This window comes from Chrysemys picta, chromosome 5 (assembly GCF_011386835.1).
Source record: "Chrysemys picta bellii isolate R12L10 chromosome 5, ASM1138683v2, whole genome shotgun sequence".
In the NCBI taxonomy this organism is placed as follows: domain Eukaryota; kingdom Metazoa; phylum Chordata; order Testudines; family Emydidae; genus Chrysemys; species Chrysemys picta.
The window spans coordinates 60,658,677-60,682,874 of record NC_088795.1 but is presented as its reverse complement, the minus strand read 5'-3'; the positions used below and the strand labels follow the sequence as shown (position 1 = coordinate 60,682,874).

Sequence of the window (24,198 nt, the reverse complement as noted above, 5' to 3'; positions counted from 1 at the left end):
GAAACAAAAGCTAGGAGGGGATATGATTGCTCTCTATACATACACGAAATGAGGAAACAGCAGGGAGAGAGAAGTTTTTAAACAGAAGGAAAATGTTGGCACAAGAACACATGAGTATAAACTGGCTATGAATAAATTTAGGATGGAAATTAAGAGTTTCTAATTATCAAAGGAGTGAGGGTCTGAAACAGCTTTCCAAAAGTAGTGGGGGCAAATAAACTAATTAGTTTTAAGATGGAAGTTGATAAATTTATGCATGGGAGTTACATAATGAGGTTACCTGCAATCACAGGGGACTAGACTCGATTGATCCAGGAAATCCCTTCCAGTCCTATCTTCCTAAATCCAGAGTGTGTGGGGTGGAAGGGCAATGATATCTGTAATTATTGACTGTATTCTTGTAACTAATTGCCAATTATGTTGGGTATTAGTACTTGGATTCTCAGCTGATGATGGTAAGGCCTCACAACCCTGTCTCAGAAGATTCAAAAGAAAAAACCCAAAGACATCCTTTTATTGTTGTGGGTTTGAAAATACTAGCTTAGCTAACATTTAACCTTTATATTTGCTGTAATTTTTTTTCAAATACTTGGTTAAAGTGTTTGTTAATTTCACTAGATGTTTCAAAATAAAACAAATTACAGAGCACTTAAATTCATATAGTGATGTAAGTGGAATAAAGGATTTAAATTTCACGACAAACTATTTAGTTTTATTTATGTATATAAACAATAACTGTGGATATGGCAGTGATAAATGCAAGACTATTCAGTCAGTTGATATGTTTTATGTACCAAATATACACTGGTATCTGGCAATGGCGTTCTCCAGAGAGAGGCTGGAGCAGAACCTCTTTTTAGGAAAATGGACACTGGAGAAACAGGGAGAGCATATAATGTAAAAAGGCTTTTAGGAGTGCAGTATGAGAGGGCCTAAATTCAGAAGCACTGTGGTCCAAAGCATACCTGACAACATCTTGCTTCTATGGGAGGAGAGGCTGCTTCATTACCAGCCAGTCACTGATTTACCTGGGTTGGTACTGTGGCTGGAGGCTAGCAATTCTTGTGCCTGTGTAAACTGCTGTTGACTCTTGCTGCTCAAGACAATACAACTTGTGCAATGAAACCAAATGTTTTCAACACAATTGCTGTACAGGAGGTTGACATAAACATGCTTGTTTTCACAGATGCTTCTTGGGTGAGAGGGGCAGCATATTAGAATAAGAAGTTACCCTGGTTCTGTGGCAGCTATGAAGGACAATGAGCGATTGGCAGCTGGGGCACACAGGACCAGCAGAACAGCTGCTGATGTTAGGTTAAGAGCTGGTTGCACTGGCTAAATCCAGTGGAGGAATGTGGATGAGAACATGAGGAAAGGTCAAGAAGGGGCCACCAATGGCCTTAATTCACAGCAGTTTTCCTTTCCAAGCTACATAAGGAGAGATAAATGGGGTTAGGAGAGAGAATGCAAAGAGCTTCTAGAGCCTGGACAGCAGGGCACGGATCCCCTCTGCCTGCGTCCCAAGCCTGCTCCCTGTCTGAGCTCTGGGCTTTACCGCCGTAACACGCAGCTCCCCGCAAGTGGCCCCCGGAGGCCAGTCACCGGCCGGGCATTGCCTCAGTTTCCCCAGGGTTTAAGTGTCCGAATCTCCAGGGCCGCGAGGAGACGCTGCTGTGACGTCAGCTCTTTCTAGTGAGGGGCCAGCGCTGCACAGGGATTACTGCACCAGCTCCGGGCCCACGGGGCGCACGGCTCAGCCCAGCCTCGCCAGTTACCTCCCAGGGGCTGCTGCCCTCGGGACCGCGGGGGTTAAACTTCTCCCAGAGCCGATTCCTCCGCCAGCAGCCCGGCGCTTTGGCTGCGTCTGGGTCTCTGCGCTCAGGCTCCTCCCCCTTGTCCTGGCCTGAACCATCCAGCAACAACGCTACCCACTCCGCGCCACCTTGTCCTTCTCTGACGTAATCGCCGGGCGCCGGCAGAGAGGTGGGGGCTGTTGCCTGGTTACGCCTGTCATCCCCGTGCGCCGCCGTCCTCTTCCCCTCTCTCCTCCCGCACCAATCGCTCTGTGTGAGACACAGAAAACAAGCGGACCCGAGGCGCGAGCTGCAGCCCGGACCGGCCTCCCCAGCGCCCCCTCCCGCCACAGCCGTAGGGCTCCGGCCGAGGAGGTAACGGGCACCCACGCGTGGCGGCTGCCGCCCGCCTCTGCCTGCGGAGCGCCCCGCGCAGAGACTCACACATGCCTGAGACCAGAGTGGGAGCGGCGCTGAGCCCGGCCGCCTGGGTTCCCCGCGCTGCCTGGCTGGGGCCCTAGCAGCGCCCCGGCCGCTGGAGCCGGGTGCGGCGGCTCCCGGTGCCCGAGTGTATGAGAGGGAGCGCGGAGCGGGGGCCGCGGCCCGAGCCACTCGCCTCCTCTCCCGGACGGCGGCAGCAGAGAGACCGGCCCGGGGGGAAGCGAGGGGGCAGCGGCTCCATGTGAAGAGACCGGAACACGCACGTGAACCGCCGAGCAGCCCCCCGGAGCCGGGAGGCAGCGAGAGAGACTCGGGGACCCGGCAGCCGAGGGGGGCTGACCTGTCTCTCACTAAAGTTTCCCGGACACGCTGTGCCTCTCGGGACCTGGCGTCCAACTTACTGTGAAGTCCTAGAGTCCCCGCAGGGAAGCGGATCCCCCTGTCCCCGGCACAAGGGTGAGCTTTAGCCGCCCCCTGTATCACTGATAGCGTATCTGCTGCAGCCAGACAGCCAAAGGAGGGAAACTTAACGCGCCGCTGTTGCTGTTCCTAAGGTGAGTGTGGGTTGGGTGGGTGGGTCGGGAGGAGGGTCTAGTTCTGCTGGTCTCTGCTCCGCGCTGCTGATGACTTTCCAGGTGAAACACGTGGATGCAAAGACCCGCAACCCCTGTGAGCATGGGCTGGGGACTAAGTGGGAGCATGCGGCTCAGTCCCTCCCGGCGGGGGCGCACCGTCATCGCAGCAGCCCCGCCCGAGGTATCCCCTGTTTCACATGCGCCTCACGTTGCCGGGAGCTTTGCACGGTCTGCTGAGCTAAGTGACCCTCCCGAGAGTGCAGCTCTTCTTGCTTATGCGAGAGAGAGAGACACCGTAGGGAAATCCTTATATTAAATCAATTCCTATCCTGCCACTTTTCACCTTGAGAATTAGGCAGTCTCGGCTTTGTAAAGAGTTACTACAGTGAGAGGGGCTGATAGCGTCCAATCAAAAAACGAGTTTGGGAATTAGTTCCCCTTTAGAAACTTGTACGTCTCGCTTTGAACTTGCTGCAGCAAGGAACAGCAGAGAATGTTACTGAAGTCTTAAACAAAGACCACGGTTTTTAAAACGACTTTGAATCTCCTTCCATTCACTATTGTTTTATGTAAAATCTTAAGAGCTTAACAGAACTGTGCTTGTACTTTATCAGGATGTCTTGTACACCAGAACTGAAAAATACAAGCATCTGTAAAAGCCACAATATTTTAATGGAGGGATTTTCAAACTCTTATAGGGTGGGATTCATCTTAATAGATTGTGGATTCCTTCTATGCACAGTTGCATAACATCCCTCTGGAAACTGCTGTAATTGCTTGCATGAAAAAGTAATATTAGGCAAGTATTTAATGCATTTTAGCTGGATTTTAATACAGTTTAGCAGTTGGAAATAAGAAGGAAGAGCCAGCACCATGTGTCTAATCATCTTTCCACACAATACCATCAAGTGCTCCATGGGTCTCAGTTTGGAAATCCTATACTGGGTATTGAGCCTTAGTATACAGAGTGTTTTTATATTGCTACCCTACAAGTTACTGAAAAGGATCTGGTTGCTTGAGTAGCATATCTTCAACCTTATTTGCCAGCAGTTCAAGTTGCTGCTAAATTAAATAAAAAACATTTTATCCCACCATACAGGCTTTGAAAATGGAAATCACTCTACATTCTGCCTTATGGAGAGCTACATACTGTACATATTAATTTGGTTTGTCTAAATTGGGCTTACACATAGACTATATGCAAACCAAGAACATCTGTAACTATCATTTGAATGGTATTTCAGATCTAGTTTCTGAATTAATAACATTGGGATAACACTGGTGTCTGCAACTGTTTATAGGGTATTTTTCCTAGCTGTCTTTCTGAAAGAGAAAATGGAAAACCTTTATGTTTAACTAACACTTTTAACTGAATGGAGAATAAACAGGTTGACCAACTTTATCTAGATTTATTTTTGGAGAGTGTTGTTGACTTCCCTCCTACATTTCCCTCCAATCAGCTTTTACTTTCTCCTCTTTCAATCCTACATTGCAGCAGTTGACCTTCCATCAGAGAGGAATGTATAGGATCTACTAAATAGTGCCTTTTTGGAGTGTTAATATAAATTGTCATGCTTTTTGTCTAAAAACTTTATATTTCTATCATCACTGTCAGCTAGGATTACTTCAACTGAAAGATTAAAGAAAAAAAAAAATCTTGATCTGGTTTTTTTGTTTGTTTGCTCTAAGCATTTGACTGTATTACATGTATACCTACTGTACCCGTATAGTCAGTTTCTCCAGTTGTTTAAAGGTCTTTCACCAGGAAGAGAGACACTTTAAAAAGTGATTGTAAAACCTAAAAAATTGCTTGAAGAATACTAGAAATTTCTTAATTCCTTTTTTTGAGACAAAGTCACCTTGAGGTGAGCAATACTTTCTTAAACAACAGGAGCATACAACACTTACTGCATTAAGGACATTCAGGAATTGAGTGATGCCTCAACAACACTTCCAGCTTCTGCTGACTTACAAGGCCAAGGTACCAGAAGTTGAATGAGTTTCCTTCAGTGTAGAGCAGGGGTCGGCAACCTTTCAGAAGAGGTGTGCCGAGTCTTCATATATTCACTCTAGTTTAAGGTTTCGTGTGCCAGTAATACATTTTAACGTTTTTAGAAGGTCTCTTTCTATAAGTTTATAATATATAACTAAACTATTGTTGTATGTAAAGTAAAGAAGGTTTTTAAAATGTTTAAGAAGCTTCATTTAAAATTAAATTAAAATGCAGATCCCCCCCAGACCGGTGGCCAGGACCCGGGCAGTGTGAGTGCCACTGAAAATCAGCTCGCGGCCACAAGTGTGCCATAGGTTGCCTATCCCTGTTGTAGAGGATTAGTAGGATAGTCAGTGTCTTCTTATATTTAATTTATGCATGTGCTTAAAGCAACATGGTTTAGTTCAATCTGACAATAACACTTCAACTTCCTTTGACATAAAGCTGTGTCAATATCCTGAATCCAAATTAAGTTTAACTTCCTCTCTTTCATTATTGTCTCTTTATAGCACCTTTTTGCAATGGTCAGATTGTTAGCTGTATTTTTTTTTAAATTGCACTCATATTCTGCATGGTCCATGCTTGTAAACATCTTGATTCTGTGAAATCATTATTAATAAAATGGATGTATTTATATATTTTACAAAACTGAAAATGACTTGGATTTTTAGCTGCTTCGGTTGTCTTAACTTTTTAATTCCTCCCTACAGTGTACCCACTGCTTTCTGATAGTCTTGATATTGTGCTGGCTTTCTCTCTTTTGAAATTAAATTTGAAAGCTATTAGAAAAGGGAGGGCGTTAGAGGTCCCATTGTAGGTCTGTCAGTTTCAACAATGTGTGCAATTTTATTTGGTTGGCTTTTTAAAAAAAGAAAAAAGCTTATAACAACACATGAAGCATCACCACTCAGGGTACTCCAATCCTGAATTTAATCTAATATTTGGGCACACTGGCTGTTACTCTTCAAAACATATATCCATTAACTGAATTTATGTATGTAGTACAGGTCTGTCACATCTTACGCGCATTTAACATGCGCGATTTCAGCTTTACGCGGTCAGCAAAAACAAAACGAAAAAAAAAAGAGAAAAATAACAATTTTAATACTGTACCTGTAGTGCAGGCGATTCCGCCCACCACTGAACTCAATGTAATTTTGACTATATGCGGTTTTCGCTTTACGCGCTAACTGCGGAACGGAACCCCTGCGTAAGATGAGACAGACCTGTACTTGAATATCTGAAATCAACATGAAGCCCTTGAAGATACCTGAACATCTATAATACTTTTGTGTCAGTGTATGCACAACTTCATTTTAGAGAAGGAAGAAACAGTTCAATTGATGATGGTGGTGTCTAACAGAGCAAACGTTACATTTTAATTCCATTTCCTGTAAATAAACTAATTACGTGCTGGGTTGTATTGTTTTAATGTGTTTAGTAAATTCATGAAAGATGATGGAACCACCTGGATTGAAATCTCCTGTTTATTCATAAAACAGATAAATTGTGAGCAGTGGCAGTGCAAACTTCTACTTACTGTCTTGGCCTCACTTCTGATTTCTTAGGAGCGAAGCCTTTACTTTTTCGGTTCTAGGTCTCTCTGCGACTGCCACAAAGTGTGCCAATTATGATAGATATTTTTCAGATCAACCTGTGGAACTCTTTGCGAGAGGATGTTGTGAAGGCCAAGACTATAGCAGGGTTCAAAAAAGAACTAGATAAATTCATGGAGGATAGGTCCATCAATGGCTATTAGCCAGGATGGTGAGGGATGGTGTTCCTAGCTTCTGCTTGCCAGAAGCTGGGAATGGGTGATAGGGAATAATGGACCACTTGATGATTACCTGTTCTGTTCATTCCTTCTGGGCCACTATCAGAAGACAGGATACCAGGCTAGATGGACCTTTGGTTTCACCCAATATGGCCGTTCTTATGAGATGTGATCACCTGTTTGGTATTCTTAGTCCAGTTCCTAGGGAACAAATTTTCATTTTACATAGGTCAGCGCATTTAAGGTAATATGTAAACAAATTATCTGTCACAAAGCAGCTCTTCTCTCTTTGCTTTAGCTCCATGTGCAGATATTGATGGATCTGCAAATAAATGTAGCAGCAGCCAGAAAATTCATTACCCACATCAAAAATACACAGTTCCTTCTTTAGAAGGTTTTTCTGCCCAGGTGTCAAGATGGAAAATTATGGCCTTACTGGCATAAATATATGATTTGAAGGAACTTGAGATGGATTTTGGCGGGGCGGGGGGGGATGCTCTCTTGAATTCTAAAATGGTCTGGGGGGAAAATGTGAAATGTCACACTTGAAAGAAACATTTTGATTTATATTGCATTCTGGCTTGCTATTTTTGTGGGATGAGAGGGCAAGATACTCTGTCAGTGGTTCTTTCCAACAAGACCTGTGTTAATCCTATACCAACATATAGTGTACAAGTAAGCATTTTTTGTGTCTACCATATCTGGTTCTGGTTGCCAGTCCAGGTCTGGCTTTTGCCTCTTCCCCTTCTATCAGATTTAAACAAACATGATTACAGGTCTAGAAAACATGACCTATGATGGAAGATTTGGGGGGAAAAAGAAGGGGGGGGAGTTGTTTAGTTTGGAGAAGAGAAGACTGAGTGGGGACATAACAGTTTTCAAGTGCATAAAAGATTGTTAAAAGGAGGAGGAAGAAAAATTGTTCTCTTTAACCTCTGAGAGTAGGACAAGAAGCAATGGACTTAAATTGCAGGAAGGGCAGTTAGGTTGGACATTAGGAAAAACTTCCTACCTGTCAGAGTGGTTAAGCACTGGAATAAATTGCTTAGGGAAATTTGGAATCTCCGTCATTGGAGGTTTTTAAGAGCAAGTTAGACAAAAGCCTGTCGGGGTAGTCTAGATCAGTGGTTCTCAACGTATTTACCATTGTGGGCCGCATTCAACACTACCTGTATGGCTCTGAGGATGTCACATGGGCAGCAGTTCTGTGCTTGATTGGGCTGCAGGTTGAGAACCACTGGTCTAGATAATAGTACTTATTCCTGCCTTGAGTGCAGGGGACTGGACTAGAATACCTTTCAAGGTCTCTTCCAGTCCTACGATTCTATGATTTAATTTAGGTCAGCATAGTAACTGTGTTCTTCCTCTATTGTTGTTCTTAGATTGAAACAGCAGGTTTTAAACACCTTAGCCAACATAATTATGATCTAGAAATACGTAAGGTGAGGACTGGACAGATGTGTGTAATATAAACTTATTTTTATAACGTGCCCAAAGGAATTTAAAAGAACACTTTTAGGGTTGCAAAGTCAAGCACTCAGAAGATAGGAAATGCCAGAATTAAGGTTTCTGTACAACCTTAATTTAACCTGGCTCCTGGCCTCAGTCTCTGCCCCAGCTCCAAGTTTGTTTGCCCAGCCATTCCCAGTGTCCCCCTTTCCTCCATCCCAACTCTCATTTCCCTTTCCTTCCAGCTGCCTCCTCTTTCCCTGCCCTCCCCCAACTCTTGTTCCCAATCTACTTCCCCAACCTCCTTTCCTCCTGCAAGTCCGGCTCTTGTCCCCTCAGCATTTGAATCAGATCGCTTTCTCCTCTACCCTGCTAGGGACCAGTAGGGAGGCAGTCTCCTTGCTCTCCGAGTTCAGGTGCCCATACCTGCCCAGCACAGCTTGTAGCAGCCTGTATCTGCAGTTGTAGGGAAAGTCTTGTAGAGACTCAGGCTGAAGCATGCCTATTGCAGACAGAATTCTCTGAGATTTGTCTTTTAAGCTCTATCAAGTCTCTGCTGAGCATGTGCAAACTGTTTGAAAAAAAAATCAGTTTAAAACATGGTCAAATTTGGGCACATTTTCTCAGGGATGACAAATGGCACATCCCTGACACAAAGGCCACACTTCTGCCAAATTTCAAATCCCTGCTCCAAAGCATGGGGTGTTAGAGCTTTTCAAAGAAAGGGTCACTAGAATTTTATAACCTGAACAAAATAATGTTTTTTCCCAGCCTTGCTTTTGGGAATGGCTTAACCATTTTGGCTGAAAATTTCCAAAGAAATTCAGTGAGGCAGATGCCCAGCATGGAAAATTTCAGCCCAAATAGCAAAGTTATAAGCAACTAAAACCAAGGTCTTATGGTGGGAAGTGTTGGGCAACTTTTGTAATAGGGAGTGCTACCAGCTCTAGCAATAATTACATGAAACTCCCCAAACCCTACACTGAAATAACATAAAGATTGCAAAATCAAACCCTCATAGACATTGCCTATTTTCATTCAGTGCACAAGGTGGATATTGCTCACTGAACTCAGTGTCGTCTTGTCCTTGTCATCTTATGCATGGCTCCAGGCCTTATTTACTGCACACTATCCAGACGCTGCACTGAATACTAAAATTAATAATTTTTTCCTGGGCTTTTCTATAATGCTTATTGCCACAGTGTCAATGTCCTTTTTACAAACATTTAAAGAATTTGTGTTCAAAATATCCCTGTTTGGCAAGGTGCTGGTAATACTGATTTTATTATGATAGCGTCTAGGAACTCACCAAGAACAGGACCCCATTATGCTAGGTACAATACAAACATAGAGTAAGAGACAGTCCGTGCCCCAAAGAATTTACAATATGAGTAGACAAAGACAGTCAAAGATTAAGGAAAAGGGATATAATGCACAAGCAGAACAAGCACTGTGATGGTGTGCAAATGTCCTGTTTTGTTTTGTTTTGTTTTTAAACTTCTTTTCATGGAGTTTTGTTGGGGTAGTCTTTGATAACTAGATCAAGGAAGAGAGGAGATATAGAAGCAAGTGCAGCAAGGGGTGGAAGAGGGAAGGAAGCATGGAGTGAAGCGGTTAGCTCCAGCCCACTTCTTCACCGTCAGGACAGAGGAGAGACTATTCAAAGTCAAAACTAGAAAGCAATCTGGCAGCATGCTGCTGAGGCTGCTTCAGTATCTGATCCTGCTGGTTTGAGGTTTCCTGGCTTCTGGGGCTGGCTTCTCCCTGGAATTTTTTCCCCCTGAGCTCTTGTGGCTCTGGGGGAGAGTTCTGTGCTACACAGCTCGTAGTATTCCCAGAGATGTTCCATGGAAAAAGTAGCATGCGATCATCTGAGATCCTAGAAATCTCTTTGCCACAGAAAAATGCAGAATTTGCATTTTTGCAGAGAACATTTTTTTTTTTTACATTTTGTGAAAAAACAGTTAATATATGTTTTTATTAACTAAATTTTACCGAAAGTTAGGGTAACCATATTTCCCAAAGTGAAAATGGGACATCGCGTGGGGTTAGCCCAACCCCCAGCGCCTGGCATCTCCACTCGCCCCTCTGAACATTCCTCTGCACACTCCAATATTTTTTTTTGCAAAACTAGGCATTTGTCCCATTTGCTCTTGCCAACTGATCATAAAGACATCCAGAATAGGAGTTAAAAAGGGGACTACCCTCACCAGAATGGGATGTGTGGTCACCCTAGTTCAACTGATATTTATATATTGTGGCTAGGGAAACTAAACTTCAGGGTTTTATTTTAATTGTAGAAAAACATTGATTTGTATGGATTTTTTTGGAGAATTTTGTTTATCATGGAAAATTAGGATCCCTGGTGATCATGTAATTAGATTGTATCATAATGCTTATGCACAAGGGGGCCAAAGTAAGATTACACATGTAGCCTAAATTTTGATATTTCCTAACTTTTGAGTGTTGGACTTCTCATCTTCAATGTTCATGTAATAGTTTTTTTTCAAGTCATTTCCTAGCTTTAAAAAAAAAAAAGACAAAAATAAATTCAATCACGTAGAAGCATGTAGATCCCCACATGGGTCACCAGCAAGGTTGGAACATCTAAATCCACAGCTAGAGCTCACTAGAGCTAACAGTATAACTGTTACAAACAACCTCCATTTCCAAGGTGTTTATAACTCTGAGATTCTACTGTTCATGGAGGATAGGTCCATTAATGGCTATTTAACCAGGGTGGGCAGGGATGGTGTCCCTAGCCTCTGTTTGCCAGAAGCTGGGAATGGTCAACAGAGAATGGATCACTTGATGATTACCTGTTCTGTTCATTCCCTTTGAACCACCTGGCATTGGCCACTGTGGGAAGACAGGATACTGGGCTAGTTGGACCTTTGCTCTGACCCAGTATGGCTGTTCTTATGTAGAATTCCCCAGTTCAGTTTCAGGTTCTCAACGGTAGTATGCTATATTGGTAACAGATCCTTCTGCCCCTATTCCATAGCAGGTTCCTTTCTTCCCCTCATACCTCTGCATTCAAGTCAAGCTGCTTCCTCCTCCTTGTTGCCTGGGTTTTAGCAGTGCCTAGTGACAGTGGTTGCCAATAACTGGGAGGATCAATTGAGAGAGAAGCCCTGCTCAGTCTCTGCAGGTATGGGCTGGAGCATGCTCACTGCAGATGAATTTTAGGAGAATTTACCAGTCATCCCTTACTTAGCATGTGCAAATGACAAATTTCAAAGGCCTATAACTATTGAATTTGAGTGGATTTTCACATGGACAGTAAATTGCATTTCTGTGTCCCCAAGTTTGACTCTGCTGCCAAATTAAATCTGTGCTCCAAAGCAGGAAGGTAGCACGTCTGAAAAAAATGATTGCATGATTTTTTGAAACATTGGTAAAACGGTATGTTTTTCTGTAACTTTTGCTTCTGAGAAATTGCAGAGCCATTTTTCCTGAAAGATTAGAAGACAAACTACAAACCCCAAACAAATAAGACACCTGACATCGAACACTTTAATCTGAACAGTTAAAGTATTTTTAAGCAATTGAAAACGGGGTCTTATAATGAAAAGTGTTAGGCAATCTTAACTATAGGTGTTGTTGCCTGCTCTTTCCTATAATTACACAGAATTTTGCAATACCGTTTACTTGATTTACATGTATTGCATAAGTTTTGTATTTCTGTTTTATATTCTCACAAAAGGTGTATTTTTTAAGTTTGGTAACTTTGTTGAATTATACCCCCTTCACTAGTTTGTGGACTTAAGGTCATTTGGGGAATTTCTTAAGTCGATGACATGTCTGTGAGTGTTGGATTTGTATTTGATTTTGATAAGACTATATACTTATATGGCCACCAACACCATAACATTCAAGAATTTCAATATACAAAAGGACATAGAGAGAACTGTAAGCATTTGAAGAGGTGGGCAAACCAAGGCCCGTGGGCCACATCCGGCCTGCGGGACCGTCTCGTGTGGCCCCTGAGCTCCCGGCCCGTCCTCCACGGCCCCCCCGCCCCTGCAGCCACGCTGCCGTGCGGGCGGCAGTCTGGCCCGCTGCTCCTGCTGGGCAGCATGGGCGGAGTGACTGGCTCCGGCGGGCCTGTGAGTTTCTGCTACTCTGAGCAGCGTGGTGGTGGTGGGTGGAGGCGGTCAGGGGACAAGGAGCAGAGGGATTGGATGGGTTGAGGGTTCTGAGGGGGACGGCAAGTGGGAGGAGGCGGATGGGGGCGGGGGCCAGGCTGTTTGGGAATGCACAGTCTTCCCTACCCGGCCCTCCATACAGTTTCACAACGCCGATGTGGCCCTTGGGCCAAAAAGTTTGCCCACCCCAGGCTAAGGGGGCAGAATAAATTATATTAATATATTTGTTCCAGATGCACTACATTTAAAAAACATACTATAAAAAATAGTCTGTCTAAATTCTCCATTTGTAAATGCTTTATAATTACTTTCTGTTGTATTGAAGGGGTACAATCAATTTAAAAATTACACTTCTATATGGAAAGTATGAAACCTGATCTAACGCATATAGTTTAACTGTGAGCCCCTGCCAGGCAACATCATCATGGGAGAAGTCTTTCTGTGCTAGGAGTGAATTAATTGGGCTTCAAATCCTGGGTGGCGTGGGGAGGGGAGTGAAAATGGCTGTTAATGTCAATTTCATTTCCAGCCCAGTGAAAATTTTGTGGGAGAAGAAGAATGGAAGTGGGGAGAGAAACTAGGTATATAAAGGGGATGGGGACTATATGGGGAGGTGATCTAAAAAATCATGGATAACACAATGGAATTAACTAATATGTAAAAAGGGGAGATGAAGAAGAGAAAACAACACATGGGCGGGGGGGGGGGGAGGGAATAGGTACCATAGGACTTACATAATGGATCAAATCAGTGGTCTGTCTATTCCAGTATCCTGTCTGACAGTGCCAACGCCAACTGGAACCCTGTTTGGGGCAATTATTGGATAACCTGCCCCAGATTAAGTTGGTAGTTAAAGGTTTGATTATGTCATGAAGCTTGAGGGTTTGTTATAGCAGTGGGCTAACTCCATTATAGTTAAGGTTGAGCAGTGTTTTCTGTTTAAAGGTGGACTATTCTAAATGTTTTAAAATCTGTACTTTAATCAGATTGTCTTAAAACTAACTATGCATCATGGGAGTGAGGGGTAGGGTTAGTGGCCCAAATTTGGGGTCTTTTAAGAAAAGGATTCTCCAGTAGAATCCCTTTAAAAACAAACCCAGTATCTTGCAAAATCACCTGATTCTTTTAATGGTTTTTGTGCACACTTGAGGTTCAAACTCTGACCTTAATCATCCCCCATCTGATATCAGTTGCTTGATGTTACTCAGGTAGAGCATGACGCCTATTGCCCCACTGGGGGAGCAATATTGGAAAAGCTATGGACCATAGAGTTTAGGTCTCCAAAATGGCTTGTACCAAAACTATTGAGTCAAAGAGATTGAAGTGTACATGTTCTGTGCACCAAGGCAAGGACTCTATTGAAGTAAGAGAGATTCTAGGGAGACTGTTGTCACTGTGACTAATGTGGCAGTGGCGCTGACTCCATGGGTGCTCCGGAGCTGGAGCACCCACAGAGAAAAAAATGGTGGGTGCTGAGCACCCACTGGCAGCCCCCTATCAGCGCCTCCCCCAGCACCTCCCGCCTGCTGATCAGCACCTCCCCTGTGCCTACCGTCTGCTGCGGATGAGCTGTTACGCAGCATCAGGAGGTGTGATTGTGCAGCGTGCTCGGGATATGGGATGGAACTGCGCGGGGTGGGAAGAGGCGGGGCAGAGTGGGGGTGTGAAGAAGCAGAGCGATGGTGGGGCATTGGGGGAAGGGGTGGAGTGGGAGCAGGACTTGGGTGGAGCTGGGGGGCAGCAACCCCCGTCAGATTAGAAAGTTGGTGCCTATGCAGTGTATTGACATTAGTGAACTTGAGCTACACCATGCACTGAGTTTGAGCATTGCCCGTGGCAGCTTTCAGAGAATGTGTTTTGTGCATGATCCTCAATATCTGTCTGCATTATGCAGATACTCCTTTTGGAAGTTTTGCCCAAGACCAAAACTTTTAGTTTGTGATCTAAAATCCACTCTGATTTTACTTTATAAGCATTGTCAAGGAAATTAGCATTGTTAAATAGAGTGTTCCCCTCTATGGTCCAGCAAGAGCATCTCAGCCATCACATCTCTTGGCAAAGTCCTGCATTTTTCCCCCCCTCCTAACCAGGGTGGGTGGGGTTGTGGTACTTCCAAACTGTGCAGCTCCCTGCCTATACTGGGATCTCCCCAGCAAAGTCAAGCTGCCTAAGCCAACCTGCTTTATTTTTCTCCTCAGAGATGGTAATCAGTGTAATTGCCCCAGTTAAGCTACCACACAGCTCTTTCCAAGCAAGCACATTCTTAAGGAAAAGCATTACAGAGAAAACATATTAAAGACATTCTGATCAGCTTACGAGAGATCACACCCAACTCCAACAAGGACTCTGGTTGGTGATGAGTCCCTTCAAACCCCACACAGGGTTTTTTCCTGTAGTCATGAGTTCATCCCAGCTTCAGCTCAGAACAAGCACACTGTCTTAAGGAGCCCCACTGGGAAAAACTCTTTTGCTAAGGATTGGGGCCACACTTGGACCAGATTTCTTCTTTGCTGGATCATCCAAAAATATTTCCTTTGAACCAGTATATGCAACCATCTCGCCAGGTGATGGTAGCTCTCTGGAGGTGTTACAACCTGAGTGAATACCTAACCACTCTCTGCTCTTCTTAATTCCTGGAGGGGCTGTAGTCCTGCTCTCCCATGGGAATATATACACTTAATTCAAAAGGTTTGTCCGGAATATTGCAGGAAATTGCTATCTCTGGCACAGATGCCTCCAATTCACAGCCCTATCTCTCAGGACTGCGAACAGGAGCCAGAGCAATTTGGTGGGCTCTGCCTCTCAGAAGGGGTCTGACTCCTCTCCTTGCCCCCTTCCCACATATAAACTGGGATTTGGGAGTGGAGGGGAGCCGAGCTCCTCTTTCTAACACTCCATGTGAGCTGAGATTTGTAGGGGGGCCACTTCACACCTCTCTGATCTTTCTGTGCAGCAGATGATGTATGGAGCCCTTTTTCCATATACATTAGGCCCTGATTTTGGGTAGGTACTCTGCATCTTCACTCTCCTGTCTTGCTCCTTCTTGTCTCCACCTGGCACATGCAGTTCTTACAGCCCCACCACTTTCCCACATTCTCATAGTCCCTCCAGACTTATCAAGGGCATGGAGTGGTGGGCTCTGAGCAATGCATGTGTGGAGGGAATTTTGGAGGAGTTGGAGCTGGGCTGTTATGGAGAATGTGGGGAGTTGGAGTAGAGAAGGGGGATTTGTGTGTGTGCCTGTGGGGTTGGAACAGCGCAGGGAAGAGTGGGATGGAAAGGAGATTGTCGGGCATGCAGTAAGGGATATGTGTGTGTGTGGGGGAATTTTAGTTCTGTTCCCCAGAATCCCCCATCATCAATCCATCTGTCAGTCAATGGCCCCCATCACAGTAGTATCCTGAGTGCCTCACAGTTTTTAATGTGTTTATTCTCACAATGCCCCCATGCGGTAGTATTGCTTCTGTTTTACTGAGGGGGCTCTGGGTCTGTACTTGGGTGGCTTGCCCATGCTACTGTGTCCACACTGCTATTAACTTGAGCAAAGTTAGCGTGAGTCTGTCTACCCATGCTGGGATGCATGCTTCCAGCTGTAATGTGACATACGCAGTGAGACTAAGGGACCTGCCCAGGGTCACACTGGAAGTTCGTCGTGGACCAGGGATTTGAATTTAGGTCTTCCAAATCCCTGGTCCTAACCAAGGGACTATCCTTCCCATCATGCACCCTCTCAATGTCAGAAATGTCTCCAGTCTCCATGCTAGACCTTGTTTGTGCATCTTCTCTCCAGTTCTTCAACCTGCGACTCCCATGCCAACACCTATGTCTGTGTCGGTAGGAGGGAGAATTGGCAGTGCTGGACACAGACAGAGGTGGGAGATGATGCAGTAGGAGATGAGATCAGCATGCTGCCAGAGCATTCTGGGGTTGAGGTAATCATTGCCAAGGTGCCAGAGGCAGAGGAGGGGAGAACTGCGCTGTGGTATGTAAGGGTGCTGAGGAATTACTTTCAAAAAGCCTAAGGAAATTAAATACCCAGAATTTAGATAACACAGAGTTAAGATTGCCCAGTAGTTCTTTATGCCCTTCCAGAATCTGGAGAGAGGCTAAATGTAAACCTCTGAAAACCAGGAAATGCAAAGCTAAGGTGGGGGTTACTACTGTAACGCAGCCTTATTGCAGTTGTCTTTGAGCAATGCCCCAACATACCAATAACACAAGTACTCTAGCTCTCTATCTCCACAGATTCTACAGAACGCTTTAGGAACAGAGCACGTGGGCATTATAGACTAAAAGCAAATGTTTTTGCTAAGGCAAAACTTGGATTTAGGTCAAATCAGACATAGCAAACAGGAGCTACCTACACTCAAACACTGAGCCTGCTGTACACAAACCCACCCCACACTGCAAAAATGTTGCCACCCCTTCTTTCTTGCCCTGAGGATCCAGTCTGAGATGTTACGTTCACTTGTCCCCCACTAAGCCCTGGAGGTGACTGTCATATATGCCACCATGCAGAGGACCCTCCTCATTCATTATAGCTATAGCTACAGCTAACAACCTGAACACATCTGGAGTAAATGCAGATAAATGCTTAAGTTCAACTCTGTAGAACAAAATACAAACAGTGACACCTTCTCTTACTCCTTCCTTATATCTACTTATGAATTTATAGATTTTTATTTTGAGGCCAGAGGGGACCATTAGAACAGATCATCTAGTTTGTCCTCCTGTATAACAAAGGCCAGAGGATTTCATCCTATTACTTCTATGTTGAGCCTAATAACTTGGTTGGCTAAAGTATCTTCCAAAAAGACATCCCACTCTTGATGTGAAGACTTAAAGAAATGCAGAATCCTCTACTTACTTTGGTAGTTTAACCTTTGCATTCCCATTACATGGGGTCCCTGGTATACGTCTCCTCCTTATCCGTCGTTTCGCGTATCCTTTGCTCATCAGTAGGTGAATGTGTTCCGGTTCATGTTGGTCCCTATCCGCATATCCATCACTTCATTTTTTGCGTCACTTTTCTGTGGGTGCTTAGTACTGACTGTCAGCCAGTGCCCTTCCTTCCTTCCCCCTCCCCTCCCAGTGTCTCCTGTCCACCAGTGGTCCAATCAACCCCTCCACTTTCCTCCCAGCCCCTCCTGCACACTGCGAAACAGCTGCTCAGCAGCGCGCTCAGAGGAGGGGGTGGAACTGGGCGGGAAGAGGCGGGGCGAACTGTTATTTCTTATGGGGGGAAAGTCCCCGGTATCTGTTGTTTTGGTATCCGTTGCCCTTTTCAAGAATGCAGCCCCTACATATACCAGGGACACCTGGTACTGAATCATTCCTATTGGCTGCTGCCAGCTCCCTGGGGGCAGAGTTAAGGCTGTATTATGGGGTTGATGTGTACCATCACTTTATATTCCCTGGTTTTCAGAGATTTAATTTATGAATTCTCCATGTTCTGGAAGGGCATAAGGGACCACTGGGCAACTTAACTGCGTTAATGAAGTTTTTGGGTGTTTAATATTCCTTCAGAAGTGCTCTTTTAAAAAAAAATACTGTTATAACTCTAGGTATTCTTGCTAGTTTATAAGTGGGTAATCCTTTTTTTAAATCCTGAACTCTTAGCCTCAATATATTATGACAGTGAATTCCACAATTCTATGTTGCATGGAACAATAATTTCCTTTTCAGTCTTGAATTTGCCACCTTTCAGTGTCACTGAATGTTCCCTTGTGTTTGTAATATTACTCAGGATAAATAGAAGTTCTCAATCTACTTTCTCTATAACATTCATTATTTTGTATACTTCTGTTATGTCTCCTCTGCAATGTTAACAAATCTAATAATTTTCAATATCACTTTATATGAGACCTTGTATTAAATTAATATTAAAATTGTGCCAGCATGAGAATTTTACCATTCATTTTTTTTCTGATTCTTAATCATTTTCTGATTCACGCATCTAATAATTGTTGTCACTTGTCTATTTTTGTGATATCCTTTTTTGAGATGGGTTGATAAGAACTGAAAGCAGAATTCCAGGTGAAGACTTACCATTGATTTATATGATGGCATTATAATACTGTTCTCCATTCCATGCTCGGTTTCAGAGTAGCAGCCGTGTTAGTCTGTATCCGCAAAAAGAACAGGAGTACTTTTGGCACCTTAGAGACTAACAAATTTATTTGAGCATAAGCTTTCGTGGGCTACAGCCCACTTCTTTGGATGCATAGAATGGAACATATATTGAGGAGATATATATACACATACAGAGAGCATGCTAAGCTGGGAGTTGTCTTACCAACTCTGAGAGGCCAATTAAGTAAGAGAAAAAAACTTTTGAAGTGATAATCAAGATAGCCCAGTACAGACAGTTTGATAAGAAGTGTGAGAATACTTACATGGGGAGATAGATTCAATGTTTGTAATGGCTCAGCCATTCCCAGTCTTTATTCAAGCCTAAATTGATTGTATCTAGTTTGCATATCAATTCAAGCTCAGCAGTTTCTTGTTGGAGTCTGTTTTTGAAGCTTTTCTGTTGCAAAATTGCCACCTGCAGGTCTGTCATTGAGTGACCAGACAAGTTAAAGTGTTCTCCTACTGGTTTTTGAATGTTATGATTCCTGATGTCAGATTTGTGTCCATTAATTCTTTTGCATAGAGACTGTCCGGTTTGGCCAATGTACGTGGCAGAGGGGCATTGCTGGCGCATGATGGCATATATCACATTGGTAGATGTGCAGGTGAACGAGCCCCTGATGGCATGGCTGATGTGATTAGGTCCTATGATGATGTCACTTGAATAGATATATGGACAGAGTTGGCATCGGGCTTTGTTGCAAGGATAGGTTCCTGGGTCAGTGTTTTTGTTCAGTGGTGTGTGGTTGCTGATGAGTATTTGCTTCAGGTTGGGGATTGTCTGTAAGCGAGGACAGTCTGTCTCCCAAGATCTGTGAGAGTGAGGGATCATCTTTCAGGATAGGTTGTAGATCTTCGATGATGTCCTGGAGAGGTTTTAGTTGGGGGCTGAAGGTGACAGCTAGTGATGTTCTGTTATTTTCTTTGTTGGGCCTGTTTTATAGGAGGTGACTTCTGGGTACTCGTCTGGCTCTGTCAATCTGTTTTTTCACTTCAGCAGGTGGATATTGTAGTTTTAAGAATGCTTGATAGAGATCTTGTAGGTGCTTGTCTCTGTCTGAGGTATTGGAGCAAATGCGGTTGTATCTTAGAGCTTGGCTGTAGACAATGGATTATGTGGTGAGTCCTGGATGGAAGCTGGAGGCATGTAGGTAAGTATATCAGTCAGTAGGTTTCCGGTATAGGGTGGTATTTATGTGACCATCGCTTATTAGCACAGTAGTGTCCAGGAAATGGACTGCTTGTGTGGATTGATCTAGGCTGAGGTCGATGGTGGGATGGAAATTATTGAAATCATGGTGGAATTCCTCAAGGGCTTCTTTTCCATGGGCCCAGATGATGAAGATGTCATCAATGTAGCGCAAGTAGAGTAGGGGCGTTAGGGGACGAGAGCTAAGGAAGCGTTGTTCTAAGTCAGCCATAAAAATGTTGGCATACTGTGGGGCCATGCGGGTACCCATAGCAGTGCTGCTGACTTGAAGGTATATATTGTCCCCAAATGTGAAATAGTTGTGGGTGAGGACAAAGTCACAAAGTTCAGCCACCAGGTTAGCTGTGACATTATCGGGGATACAATTCCTGATAGCTTGTAGTCCATCTTTGTGTGGAATATTGGTTGGTAGAGGGCTTCTACATCCATAGTGGCCAGGATGGTGTTTTCTGGAAGATCACCGATGGATTGTAGTTTCCTCAGGAAGTCAATGGTGTCTCGAAGATAGCTGGGAGTGCTGGTAGCATAGGGCCTGAGGAGAGAGTCCACGTAACCAGACAATCCTGATGTTAGGGTGCCAATGCCTGAGATGATGGGGCATCCAGGATTTCCAGGTTTATGGATCTTGGGTAGCAAATAGAATACCCCTGGTCGGGGTTCTAAGCATGTGTCTGTACAGATTTGTTCCTGTGCTTTGTCAGGGAGTTTTTTTAGCAGATGGTGTAGTTTCTTTAGGTAATCCTCAGTGGGATCAGAGAATAATGGCCTGTAAAATGTGGTGTTAGAGAGCTGTCTAGCAGCCTCTTGGTCATATTCCAATTTATTCATGATGACGACAGCACCTCCTTTGTCAGCCTTTTGGATTATGATGTCAGAGTTGTTCCTGAGGCTGTAGATGGCGTTGTGTTCAGCATGGCTGAGGTTATGGGGCAAGTGATGTTGCTTTTCCGCAATTTCAGCCTTTGCATGTTGACGGAAGCAATCTATGTAGAAGTCCAGTCTGTTGTTTCGACCATCCGGAGGAGTCCACGCGGAATCCTTTTTTTTTTTTTTTTTTTTTTTTTTGGGTAGTGCTGGTAGGGAGGATTCTGTGGGTTAGTATGCTGTTCAGAGGTATGTTGGAAATATTCTTTGAGTTGGAGACGTCGAAAGTAGGATTCTAGGTCACCACAGAACTGTATCATGTTCGTGGGTCTGAAGGGACAAAAGGAGAGGCCCCGAGATAGGACAGACTCTTTTGCTGGGCTAAGAGTATAGCTGGAAAGATTAACAATATTGTTGGTTGGGTTGAGGGAACTACTGTTGTGGCTCCATTCCATGCTCATGCATCCTAACATTTTATTTGATTTTTTTTATTTTATTTTGGTCACTGTTGCATGCTGAGCAAGGTCTCCATTGAGCAGTCCGATCTCTTTTCTTAGTTGATACAGTTAATTTAGAATCCTGAAAATTGTATAAGTAGTTCAAATCATTATTTTCATTTTGCAGTACCTGGTGAATATTGACTTTCATCTGCCATTATTTTGTCCATTAGTCTTGCTTGGTTAGGTCTGTCTGAAGTTTCTTCCTCACAGTCTTCTCTCATCTTGACTAACGCCTGGTCTACACCTAAAACTTAGGTCATCCTAGTTATGTCGCTTAGGGTTGTGAAATATTTCATGTCCTGAGCACTCTACTTAGGTCGAACTAACTCTTGGTGTTGATGAAAGGATTCTTCGATTGACTACCACCTCTGAAAAAACCCTTTCTATTGTTGTAGGAAGCATCTACGCTACAGTGGTGCTGCAGTGCCATGGCTGTACAGATGCTCCCCGACTTACCCAGTTGTTCCGTTCCAGAAAGCCTTGCGTAACTCAAATTTTGCGTAAGTTGGAAATGTATACCCATACATTACACAAATATTTCCACAACTCAAAAATATTATTTCTGGCTCATGGAACTTTTTCCATAAGTGCGAATTTGTGCAAGTCGGGTCTTGCGTAACCCGGGGAGCGTCTGTAGTGTGGACATACCCTAGCCTAAATAACTTTTTGTTGACAAATGTTGCCACCGCACTGATCACCTCTCTTTTTGGACCAATAATACATACATTAAATGGTCCTGATATGGAACTTTGTGGCATCCTGCTGTTAATCCTCTTCCATGGTAAAAATTGACCATTTAGCCCTACTTTTTTTCTACCTCTTAGACAATTTCTGACCCACAGTACTTTGTGTCTCACACCAAGGTTAATTTATTTGGAGACCTTTTGGAAATCCAGATTGGAATAAGAAGAAAGGGTTGACATGTTGTTTTGTTAAGGAACTCTAATAATTAGTGAGGCATGATTTTCCTTTCCAGAAGCCATACTAGTTGGACTCTCTTTTATCATATGATCTTGTAGGCGTATATAATACTACCCTTAATTATTGTTTCAACTAGTTTGCTAATTACAGATGAAAGTTACTGGTCTGTAACTCCCTGGATCATCTCTATTGCGTCTTTTAAAATATTAATAGATACAACATTTGCTATACTCCTGAGCAATTGCTGTTATAATGAGAGGTGGAGATTGACTGGTAAGCAAGGGAAATTAAAATACCTCCCATAAGATGAAAGCATTTTCTTTCATCTCCCCCATTCGAGTAAGGAAATATTTCTCACCCGTAGCAATTCTGTGTCATTTTTGTCATTTCTTAACCCACATCTGGTCTTTGCTTCTAAAATACAAAACTGCAAGCTTTGCAGATTCTTCAAATTGAGGTTTAAAGGGACACTGTTAGCTCCATGGAGATGTGTATGTGTGTAAAGAACACCTTTTTCTTTTTTTTATTGTAATCTTTCCTTACGTTGTAATTTACATGTTGGATTAAGACGTCCATGTTATGTTGAAAACCAGTCTAATCTTGACAGGGACAATCTATTCTAGACATTGTCCTGCTCATGCAGAAGTGTGGGACAATAATAGAGTCATCACTTTTGAATGACTTATCCCTTAATGGAACAATGCAGGCAGGATCATTGACTGAAGTAGGAGGGCAGGGTGTCTGGAGCCTGGAATTCTCCCAGTGGAAGCACATGGACAAAAACAGGGACAGAGACTATTCTAAAAGGTGTGCTCTTCTCTGAGAAAAAGGACCAGATCACCGCCACATGCCAGAAGACCAGGTTAAGGAGAGAGAGAAGGCAGGAAGTTCTGTCCACCATAAAAATGCTGATCAAACCTCATTCTCAGAATGGGTGATGTGTAGCTATCGGCTCCTTTCAAGAGTAGAAGTGACTGTGGTTAAGAATTCATTGGCTAAGCCTGTGTTTCCTGCTTTTCTGCCATGTTGTCCCTGAAGAGTTTGACTAGAAGTCAGAGCTCCCATAGGCCGAATGTGTCTAAGCACCTGGGGGCTTAGGAGAGCTGAGGCACTGGCTTCAGGGTCTAAGGCAGCCAGACTGGATTTCCCAGTACAATTGCTGGCCTTCCTACTTTCTTTTTCTTGCCTTCACATCTTGTATGTGTCCATGGGCTTTTTTCCTGACCTTTTCTTCTAAGCCCCAAAGACCACTACGATATGCTGCTTCTGTAGGTTATGCATGTCCATTGATGGCTTAATGGACTGGGTTTCATGTGCTTCCATGGTACTCAGCTGAGCCATAAAAGCTTGGATAGGAACTGCTGCCTGAACCTTCAATCCAGAATACATGAGCTGATCCCATGGCTGGCTGCATTAAGGGCTGTGTGCAGACAGGGAGAGAAGGTGGATAGCTTTCAAGGAGCCGCTCCTTACTTTTAGTTGCAACTGTTAGAGAATATTTACAGTCAAAAATGAGCTTTCCCTACCTCTGCGTCTTCTGCATCCTGATATCCCCAACAAAAAACAGCCCCTTGTGGTAGAGAAACACATAACTTACATGACTAAAAGTGAAAATGAGAGAGACAAGGTGGGCAGGTAATTTATTGGACCAACTTGTGCTTGTGAAAGTGCCAAGCTTTTGAGCTCCACAGAGCTCTTCTTCAGCTCACTCACTTTTTCTGCATCATATGCTGGAACGAACACGGCTACAACAACACTGCAAACATAAAAGTGAAAATGTTAACATCAACTTGGCTTTCTCCTTAAATACTATTTACTGCTTGGACACGCACTTGCACAAGACTTCAGAACTTGTGTTGACTATGCTGTTAGGGAAGGTCTAAATCCAAACATGCTTAAAAACAAAGATGCCCTAATAAGGGGATATTGTGCATCCAGTTCTAAAGCTAGGAAGCTTAAAAAATTCCCTAACAGCTCATAACTTGGGGTGGGGGACAAAACCAACCAAAAGTATTTTACGAACAGCCTGGGTATTAGAGCATAGGGCACTCAATAAAATGAGTTCCGTCCCTGAAAACTTTGCAAGCTGATTGACAAATACATGGGATCACAATCATCTACGCAGAGGTGAAGGAAGTATGTCAGTGGCATGATCAGCAATTGAAAAGGTAATTAAAGAAGTTTTGAGGAGGGTGCCTTGCAAACTGGAAGTAGGAAGATGTTCAGAGTACTATGGGTACACTGAAAGAACGTATAAAGTTGGATGTGAGGTTACAGAACAACTATGTAGGTATGATAGGATAACTAGGAGGAGATAAGAACAGAAATGTTGGCAGAGGGAGTTGTGTGAGGAAAAAGATTGAAATCAATATAGGTAAAGGTTAGATAGGAAGCCTGA

The 24,198-nt window shown here is 43.7% G+C and overlaps 1 protein-coding gene across 16 annotated transcripts in view; it reads left to right on the top strand.

The window, feature by feature from the left end:
• Positions 1–2,040: 2,040 nt before the first annotated feature.
• The window catches only part of FBXW7 (F-box and WD repeat domain containing 7), a 295,965-nt gene continuing 273,807 nt past the window's right edge, over positions 2,041–24,198 (top strand). For 9 of the 16 annotated variants that reach the window (XM_005307367.5, XM_024103404.3, XM_065597820.1 and 6 more), the window contains exon 1: positions 2,041–2,788. The gene's annotated coding sequence lies outside the window, so the exon portion shown is untranslated. Of the gene's footprint in view, positions 2,789–21,274; positions 21,380–24,198 lie in introns of all 16 variants that reach the window. The other 7 variants (XR_010601814.1, XR_010601815.1, XR_010601816.1 and 4 more) reach the window with 2 other exon arrangements.